The sequence below is a fragment of the Empidonax traillii genome, unplaced genomic scaffold (assembly GCF_003031625.1).
Source record: "Empidonax traillii isolate 1590-97213 ecotype Southwest subspecies unplaced genomic scaffold, ASM303162v1 scaffold438:size550143, whole genome shotgun sequence".
In the NCBI taxonomy this organism is placed as follows: Eukaryota; Metazoa; Chordata; class Aves; order Passeriformes; family Tyrannidae; genus Empidonax; species Empidonax traillii.
Window position 1 is genome coordinate 147,517 of NW_020955631.1, and position 9,602 is coordinate 157,118.

The window sequence follows — 9,602 nt, forward strand, 5'->3', positions numbered from 1 at the left end:
CAAAACTTTTGAGCCTAAAAAGAAGCCATAAAACCCATCTGCAAACCGCTGTGTTACTTCTTCCTGTATTTACTGAAAGGCTTTAATTCCAAGTGTGCTAGCATTAAAACATTCTTTAAAATGATGGGTGTAAATATATGGGCTTAATTTTGATTGCATGTTGTATCATGAAGAATTGAAAATTATCCTTTGGAAGATTTGTATTTCAAAAGCTTAAATGCTTAATGCTAAGCTAGAAATTTGCTCATCTTTATTAATGCAGTGATTATAATGTGAGCCAGAACCAGCACTGAACGTGTGAAGCAACAAAGTTAAGTGTGCTTTCAAAGTGTTTTCATTTTACTTTTGCTATTAATTGTATAGGCTTAATATCTGTCTAAATTTTTATTTTAGATTAGAGTTGTTGGGGCTGGGTTGTTGGTTGTTGTTTCTTTGTTGGTTTTTTTTTCTCTTTTTTTTTCTTATGTATGTCCGTAGTAAATCTGTTGTAGTATCCCTGCAAAACCCCATCTTCCTTTTAGAACAAGGCTCCTCAAAATACAGTCTTATTCCTGGGATCAGGGTGAGATTGAACCTTGGCTACTCATCAGCATGTGTACTGAGTTGTGGAAGGTACTTTTAGTATTACAAAGAGTCAATTCAAACACCTGTATTGACTGCAAAAGTGAAGCAAAACGATATCGCTTTGCTTGATGTGGAGGCTTTGATACACGTTGGCTTCTGCTGATTTGTGACATTTTAAGAGTATTATTCAAAAATTGATGAAAGAAGTAGGTGTTTGGATCCGTAGTAGGCTTGATGGCCAAGCTGACTTTACAGAAACCCAGTTGCCACAGCTGGTTTGAAATGGATTTATTTGGACTTGAATTACTTAAATTGATGTACACTGGGTGATTCTGAACATTTATTAATACCATCAAAGACATTAGGCTTCAGTGTACACATGACCTCTGTTGCAGTAACTTGCAGGCACTTTAAGAGGCTTCAGAAAGGACTATTATTCTCTGTTAAGAAAAAAGATTGATTATGAGATAGCTGCACAGATTGTATTTGGATTTTATCCACCTCTATTTTTAAAAGACTACCTAATTTTGTTTTCTGTTGGAAATAATACTTCTAGTGGCTTGCCTTGCTAGTAGCAAATCTAATTTCACTTCTAAAGTGATCCTGTAGATCTGGGCTGGCTCTGTGCTGTTTGGAAGCTGGTATTCAATAAGTGAAGAATTAAAAGAAAGATGGCAGATGGAAGGAAGTTACCAGAAATTAGAAGAAGGTTTAGAAGATGCTGTGGTTCTAATTGCCCAACAATCTGTGGAGCCTGGCTGGGTGAAATGCACAGTCGTTTCTTAGAAACCTTTAAGGCATGGTTCAAGCAACTTCTTTCACTATGAGAAATTTTGATTTTACAGACATTTTACAGATGCTGCCTCCTAATCCTAAATTCTCCTTTCCCACATGCATTTGTGCAGTCTCTGCAAATCCTCAAGAGGTCTCTTCTGATGTTGGCTTTCCTGTTTGCTTTTCATCTGTCACTTGGACTTCTGAATCATTTTTATCATTAATGGTTTTATAAGCTTATTGCCCTCTGTACTCCTGCTTTTAGAATTAGAGACAACAAATGATCCAATTTCACAAAAATTAGGCTGATGTAAATAAAAACCTTGTTAAAAGCACGGAAGCCTTGTATGGCACAGAAGGAAATGAAGGGAGATTCCTAGAGAGAGCAGAGGACTTGTCAGCATATCCAGGAAAGGGAAGAAGATACATAAGGATTTATCCATGTTTCCAAAAAATTCACCTAGTAGTTCTATGGGGCAACCATGTTTTGTATTGTTTTACCTCCACTCCATGGAGTGTTCCATCTCCATGGTGGAACTTCAGAAACTGCAGTGTCTCACTGTAAATCTGGGGATTCTCTGAGATCCACCTCTCCTTTCTCGTAGGAGCAGAAGGTGCCAATATACACTTTCCAATCCAGTGGGTGAGATGTTACCAGTCATTGCCCCATGATAGTGTAGGTTTTATGACAGCATGAAAAGAGCTGGAAAAGGTAAGGGCCTAGCTTAAAAGCATAGGGAATGAAATGACTCCTAATTATTTGTGTGCTCAAATCTGCTCAAGTGTTGCTCAGTACATACCTAAATTCTGCATCTGAACATTGCACATACAAGAATACTTTTTACCCTTATGTTTTTTCTAAAATAAGGTACTTCTTGGCTTCCTGGGACAGATGCTGGAGATAGCAATTATTTTTGCGGACAGCAGGAGGGATGCAGGAAATAAAGGTCAAGAGTACCTGCAAGAGTACCTACTTCTTTTTGCTTTCAGAATAAGAAAAGTCAAGGCATGGTACACTAAAAGAAACTAGATGCCAGTATTTATTTCTTTACTCCCTCTGTTTCTCGTAACCTTAAGTACTTCTTTACCCTGCCACATACACCAACATTTTTGTTTGTTTTGTTTCGTGCATTTGAAGTCAGCTGAGATAGCCCATACCCTTCTCAGTTTGGAAACTTTGAACTCTCTCAGGTCTCTATTAAGACTGCAGCCAAGAAATTCCTAGGTACCTGTTGTCCATTCTGAAAGTCATCTTTTTTTCATTTAATGTTTTGTATCTTTCCAACCCTAACCCTGAGGTTCTACATGGGAAACTCATAAACTTGAGCCATTTAACAGACTCAGTAAATACATTTGCCGTAACCAAGAACCTTTCTTGAACACTTGTTTCTCGTGCAGAAGTGGAGCCAGGATGGAGTGTGCACTCTTTTTCATCTGTAAGCACCCTCTGCTCTTTCTTCTCCCCTCCTGCTAGAATTCTGCAGGGCATGAGAGCAACAGTGCCTTGGGAAAAGAGGTAAACTACAGTTGTGGAAGCAGCAGAGGCAAGCACGTTTTGGACTGCTAGGTGTAATGCTGGCGGATTTGCCTCTTTGACTCTTGTTTTTGTAATCAGGAGTCTGTTAGTCTTTTCGCTGCTTTGGAAAGCTGGGGATCAGAACACTATTCTTATTATAAAGTAGTTTTGATTTTTGGGGTAGAAAGTCAAGCCAGTGCTTTTCATCTCTTATAAGGATACTATTAAATTTAGGCTGCTTGCCTGAATCTCGTTTAGGCTGCTGCTGGGACACTGCTACTGCTACCTGATCATTTGGTTGGCTCAGTCTGGCTCCGACTGCTTTAGTCCCTTTCATTAGGACTAATTGTTTACTCCTGGGTGGACAAAATCTAAGGATTAAGTTGACTTCTCTTGCATTTGTAGTGATGACCTACTAGAATGTAATTCCAAAACAGCGTGGGACAATATGTATTTGTAATACCTGATTAACAGGTGACTTCCAAATGTTGGTCTCCAAAGTTGTAAGTATGTTTGTGAAAGCGGTCAATTTTTAAAAAAAATATTTGAATACCTGACAAAAACTAATACAATTATTCCTCCATGATTTCCAAAATAAAGGAGTGGCATTTGAGAAATTAGTAAAGCTTGTCAATTGAGATTAATATTATAATTAATCTTGAAGTGTAATATCTGAGTGTAAGTTTAGGAATGTTTTCTCCCCCTTTCATTGATTCAAGGCTGTTCCACTTTTAGCCCCTAAAAAGTAATGTTTGCCTTGATAGTGCCTCATATAAATTAATGTCTATGCCATGGAAACCATAGATGATGTGGTTGCCAAATGAAATTTGTCCCTTCAAAGGAACACTGTCAATCAGTGCAGCTGCTGCTGTACTTGCTAGCAGATGAGGTGAGGTTTAGGACTTGGTTTCGAAGTGGCAGCATCCATCTGAACTGTGCACTGACACCACTGCCTTGCATTCTGAGCAAGAGGATCCTAGTGCCAGTCTCTGGTACTATCCCTGGAGCTGCTTAATTGATCTTCTGAGCCTGGGAACTGTGATTGTTGTTTTCAGTTCAAGGCTTCATCCCAAGGCCAGCTCAGAATTCGTTAAGTAGTTGTACAGCCTCCTTGATAAGGTGATATGGGCTGCTTTGGAAACATGCAAGATGTTTTGTGTGCATAATTGTCACGGAGGCTAATGTACAACCATAAATTCTGAGCCCATCCAGATACATGTGATTATTTTGGTATTTTTGTGATTTAGCCTTCCATTTCCAGCCTCCCTACACTAGCATGAATAATGTTGATATAGTGAAGCAAAATTCATGAAATCACAGAGTGCTTGCAATTTGTCTGTGTCAGAACACAGGCTAATTGAGTTAGGCAGAGGTAACAGCACTTTTTTTCCTTCTCTGAAAGGCTGTATAAGTAGGTTGAGTTCAAGTGCATGGAACTTGCTAGCTCTTCTGGGTGAAGTTGTTGTTCCCATAAGACTTAACATCTTAGGAAAATGTTGTGAGAAGCATTTAGAAAGAAAATCAGATAGTTTTCAGCAGCCATTAATTGCCCTTCAGAAACTTTGGTAACAAAGAGTTGAGAAAAGAAAATAGAAAATCTGTAAGTATGACTCTGAAGGCACACAGCAAGTTGAAACTGCTCTGAACTGCAGCTTGCCTGAACTGACTGTGGACATGACTCAAGTACGAATGACAAGCTGAGATCTTTGGTAGTGAGACATGGACCAGATGCAGGTAATAAGGTGCTGTCATATGGAGAGCTATTTTAATTTAAAAGAGTATCTGGTGAGTATCCTTGTGCTCTTCATCAGGAATTTCTCCAAACATGGGGAGGAAGCTCAAGCCCCACAGGGATGATGCAAGCCACACCACCTTGGGGGCTGAATGAGTAGTGCTGTGACAGTGAATTCTCACCAAGTCAAGCAGCTGAGCTGAAGACTTGGTGGATGCATGTGGTTTGATTGACATAGTTAGTGTTTCAGCCAGTGCTGAGCTCTGAAGATTATAGACACTAGGGGAACTGGTGATGAAGACTACTAAAAGGAAAGTATTGAGTATAAAATCAGTAAGCTCATCTACACTGAGCTTTTTCTTTATTTTAGCAATCATTAAGTGTTTCTTTTACTTTATAGATCTTAATTCTATAAATCGGTTGGGAAACTGATTGCTGAGGAAATAAGCCACTTGTTTTCCACAATTCAAAAATCTGATTCCTGAGCTTAAGGAATTCCTTCTAGGAATTTTGCTAGATTCTTCTCTCATAGCAAGAATTCAGTTTCATGCCTTGTTGATTGTTTGTGCTGTGAATCATCTTTACAAAGACGGGTTTCTCTTGTTACAAGGTTTCTGAACAACCTACGGGGAGATCATTAGGACAGACTGATTATTTTTAACTTCATGTCACTGGTGTTAAGCCCTGTGCCTCCTTTGAAATACCCATATGTTGTTTTATTGTCCAGATAAATGTTGAATAGGCTGCCTGAATTCACAACTACATTCTGATGCATAGCAGCAAAGAATTACAATCCTCTGCACATGACTTCAGAGTTTTTCCATTATTTCAGCTTTTTGACTATAGACAATGAGGTCATGACTGATATTGTTTTATTCATTAAAGGATTTATCAGGAAATAAATGGAACTCTCAACAAATTGGAGCAGTAACAAATGAGCTCAGTAATACACATATGGAATTAACATATGGCCTAATAGCGTGGTACCTTTATATTACTGCAACTGGGTGACATTTTCTGAAGCATCAGCATTGCACAGAAAGGGACCTCTTTCTCAGCAACATCAGTGTCTGCTGTTGGTTAGAGTCATAATGAATGCCTAATACAAATTTTTCCACTGCAAATTAGCAGGAAACTAAGCAAGAAGGAATAAATAACAGGACAAGTGACAGTATCATCATTGCGTCTTCCAGGGAAGTTTTTCTATCAAATCATCTGGGTAAGAGTGAGTGTTCTGTCTTTGGAAGTGGGTTGCCCACTGCTGCTAGCACTTGTGCAACACTACAAAAGCCAAGCAGGATCTGAATGCCAACAGCTCATTCTAATGATGTTTGGTTTTGATTTTTCAGGAGACAGCTAAACAGTCCTAAGGTAGTGGGGAAGTGGCAAAGTGCCACTGTAAGTATGCCCACTGTGACTCGAGGTCCATGAGCTAGGAGAGACATTTACCTCATCGTGACATCCTGAATCTGCAGCAATGTCTTTGCACCTTGTCAGGTTCTTCAGGTCTAGGCTGGAACTGAGCTCTCCTTTGTCACAAGGGAGTCTTGGGAAGGACAGCCAAAGATAAAAAACACAATGGGACTCGGATGTTGCCAGCTGGTGAGTGTCCTACCAGAAGTCTATTGAGGCTGAACCTGGTGGCTTGTGGGCCTTAACAATCCTGATGGAATGGGAGGGGATAGTCCCTGAAAATGGTAGCATTCAAGGGAGATGTTCCCTATCGTGCTGCAGAGACAGACTGTCAGTTTGCACCTTCTTTCTTAGGGATGCTCTTAAATGAACAGTTGGAAAAAATAACTTACTATGAGATCTCTGAAGAGACAAGTAGGCCTCTGGCTTGGTTTTGTGAAGTTACTGGAAGCTGAGAAGAAATAGAAGGGGATGCATATCTTTTTTTTTTTTTTTTTAATGATGTAGGAGCACAAGGAACTCCAAATGCTAGACCTTGTCACACAGGACAGTAACAGGATTAAAAAAGGAAAAAAAAAAGGGAAGTGCATAGTTACTGACGTACTACAAGGAGAATGTTTACTGGATGTCATAACAAACTGCATCTTTAGGTTATTATTCTTCTTAACAACAGGACTATCAGTACTTATTAATTTAGCAGTTTGTCTCAGCTAATGCTTTCAGGGTCTATTTCCTGCAAATTAGGAACACATGTGTTACTGTGGGAATATACAACAAAGTATGTATTTCGACAACAATATTTTCATTTTGGGCTCCTTTCACTTTGAATTAAATATAAATGAGTGCTAAAAGATGCCATTTCATACCGCATGAGGCTGACAACACAAATCCTGTCTCAGGGTGGTTTTTGTTACTTTTTGATTATGGCTTTTGTAGTTCAAAGACTCCTGTCAGAGCTTTGATGTGGGGAAACCTGCTGCGTTGTCATTTCTGGATGCTAAAAGCGCATCACAGCAAAGACAGGTTGATGCTGAATACTTATTAGCAAGCAGCAGGCAAAGACTGCAAATAAAAACCCCAACTATTTTTTTTTTCCCTCCATGAAAGATGCAACGATGGGAGTTCGCCCTTGTAACAGCAGGTTTGTGATGCGGGTGAAGTTGGATTTTTCGGTGGGTGCTTCCCCTTCCGTGCCGTGAGCCCGCAGTTCCCGTGTGTCCGCGCAGAGGGCGCTGCGAGCCCGGCGTTCCCGCTCGGAGACACCTGCGTATGGGATCATCCCTACGGCTGTGGGGACATACAGGGAACATCCATAATGCTGCGGGGATGTACGGACTCCATAAAGGGCTTCGTTTATACAGATAACTTCTGTGAATTCCATCCTGGTGGACAACAAACTGTCCGTGAGCCAGCAGTGTGCCCTGGTGGCCAGGAGGGCCAATGGTATCCCGGGCTGCGTTAGGCAGAGCACTGACAGCAGGTCGAGGGAGGTGATCCTGCCCGTCTATTCAGTCCTCATGAGGGCTCACCTGGCGTGCTGTGCCCAGGTCAGTGCTTCTCAGGAAAAGAGAGACATGGAGCTCCTGCAGCAGCTATAGTGGAGGGCAACAAAGATGATTAAGGGACTGGAGAATCTCTCTTTAAATACAACTTAAAGTGTAACTGGAGCATCTCATGTAGTGACAGGCCAAGGGGGAATGGCTTCAAACTGAAAGAGAATAGATTTAGAATAGTTATTAGGAAAAAAATTCTTTACTGGCACAGGTTGCCTAGAGAAGTTGTGGATGTCCTATCCCTGAAAGTGTTCAAGGCCATATTGGATAGAGCTTTGAGCAATCTTGTCTAGTGGAAGGTGTCCCTGCCCATGGCAGGGGTGTTGGAATGAGATGATCTTTAAGGTCCCTTCCAACCAAAACCATTCTATGATTCCATGGTTCCAGATAAAGACTTTTGTATATATGAATACCTAGAAAACACAAAGGTTCTGCTGGAATGTAGCTTGTACTTTATGCTGGTGATAAGTGTCAGGAGGTTGCTGCCACTGTGATGGTGGTGGTGGTGAGCAAATTTCCATAAGTTAACCACTGAAAAAAATGTATTTGTAACAAGAAGCTATATGCTGCTTTGCTGATTTTTTTTTTTGTCCATTAAAATAAAAATCCTGTTGCATTTAATAGAGTGAAAAGCTTGTGTTTGGGCCCTATAATGGATGTGAGCACCCCGAGCTGAGTGAACGCTGTGGGTGAGCACCTTTAAACACTGCCCCTACCCTTCTGGGTTTCTTTGGCTGTACAGCTGCCGACATGTCTTCACATCAGGTGCTCCCATCCTGTTTCCCTAGCAGTTCCCCAGCGTCCATGAGTCTGTCAGAGCAGCCACGTGAGGATGTGGTGCCACATCTACCTGAAAGGAGGTTGTAGCAATGTGAGGGTTGGTCTCTTCTCCCAAGCAACGAGTGACAGGACTAGAGGACAGTCTCAAGCTGTGCCGGGCGAGGTCTAGGTTGGACAGAAGAAAGCTTTTTTTCACAGAAAGAGTGATTAGACACTGCACTGGGCTGCCCAGGGAGGTGGTCGAGTCACCGTCCGTGGAGGTGTTTATGGAAAAACTGGACATGGTCTAGTTGACAGGGTGGTATTTGGTCGTAGGCTGGACTACATGATCTCAGAGGCCTTTTCCAACTTAACTGATTCCGTGACTCACTTGGGGGTTACCTTTTCTTAGTTGATCAGTGCAGCGGCTGGAGCAGGAGCCCCGTAACACAGCGATGGCTGGGTGGGATGAAACCCGCGCTTCTCGCTCCTCAGGCACGCGTGTAACCACAGGGCATGGAATTTTCGGCGAGGGGGGGAAGTGGGAAGCGCTGGCTTCGCAGCGCCAGACACACCGCGCCCGGCGGGGCAGCGTGAGCGGCTGAGAGCGCCGCACTCTGCGCTGACCGGCCCGCCGGCAGCGGCGCGGAGGGCGCGGGAGCTGCCGGGTCTCGGTCCTCAGGGTGTTTTTACGCTCCAGCTCTTCCTGGAGAGGGGATCCTGGCTCGATTCCCAAGAAGGGGATCCCGACAAGCATCCCCGGTGGTGGCGGAAAGAAGGTTTTCTATGCCGGAGCGAGACACACTCGCCAGCTCCCTTCGATAGCTCAGCTGGTAGAGCGGAGGACTGTAGTGGCGCGGCCCGCGGGAATCCTTAGGTCGCTGGTTCGATTCCGGCTCGAAGGAGACGCTCGGTTTTGCCGCGCGGGGCGGCCCCGCCGTTACCTTTTCCTCCCTCCGCCGTCGGGAGGCGCCGCCGTTGCGGCGGGCGCGGGGGCGGCTCGCGGCCGCTCGCGGCGGAGCGTTACGGGGCTCCCGCGCCGGCGGGACTCGCTCCCCCCACCGCCCCGTCACACCGCCCGCCCGCCCGCGCGAGGCCCCGCCCCCCCCCGCCCAGCGCGCGGGGGCCGCGTGCGGGCGGCGGCGGCCAATGGGGCGTCAGTCCGCCTGCGCAGATTCAAACGGCGGCTCGCGGGGGGGAGGCTGCGCGCGAGATTCGGGCGGCACCGGCCGAGCGCGCCGCGAGCGCCGGCGGCTGAGCCCGAGCGGCGGCGGCGGGGCCGGGGTGCGGC

The 9,602-nt window shown here is 44.0% G+C and overlaps 1 non-coding gene across 1 annotated transcript; it reads left to right on the top strand.

Moving 5' to 3' along the window:
- Window positions 1-9,126: 9,126 nt before the first annotated feature.
- Window positions 9,127-9,216, top strand: TRNAY-GUA. Its single transcript is given in 2 exon segments — window positions 9,127-9,163; window positions 9,181-9,216. It is a non-coding gene; the product is annotated as a tRNA-Tyr (tRNA).
- Window positions 9,217-9,602: the final 386 nt, after the last annotated feature.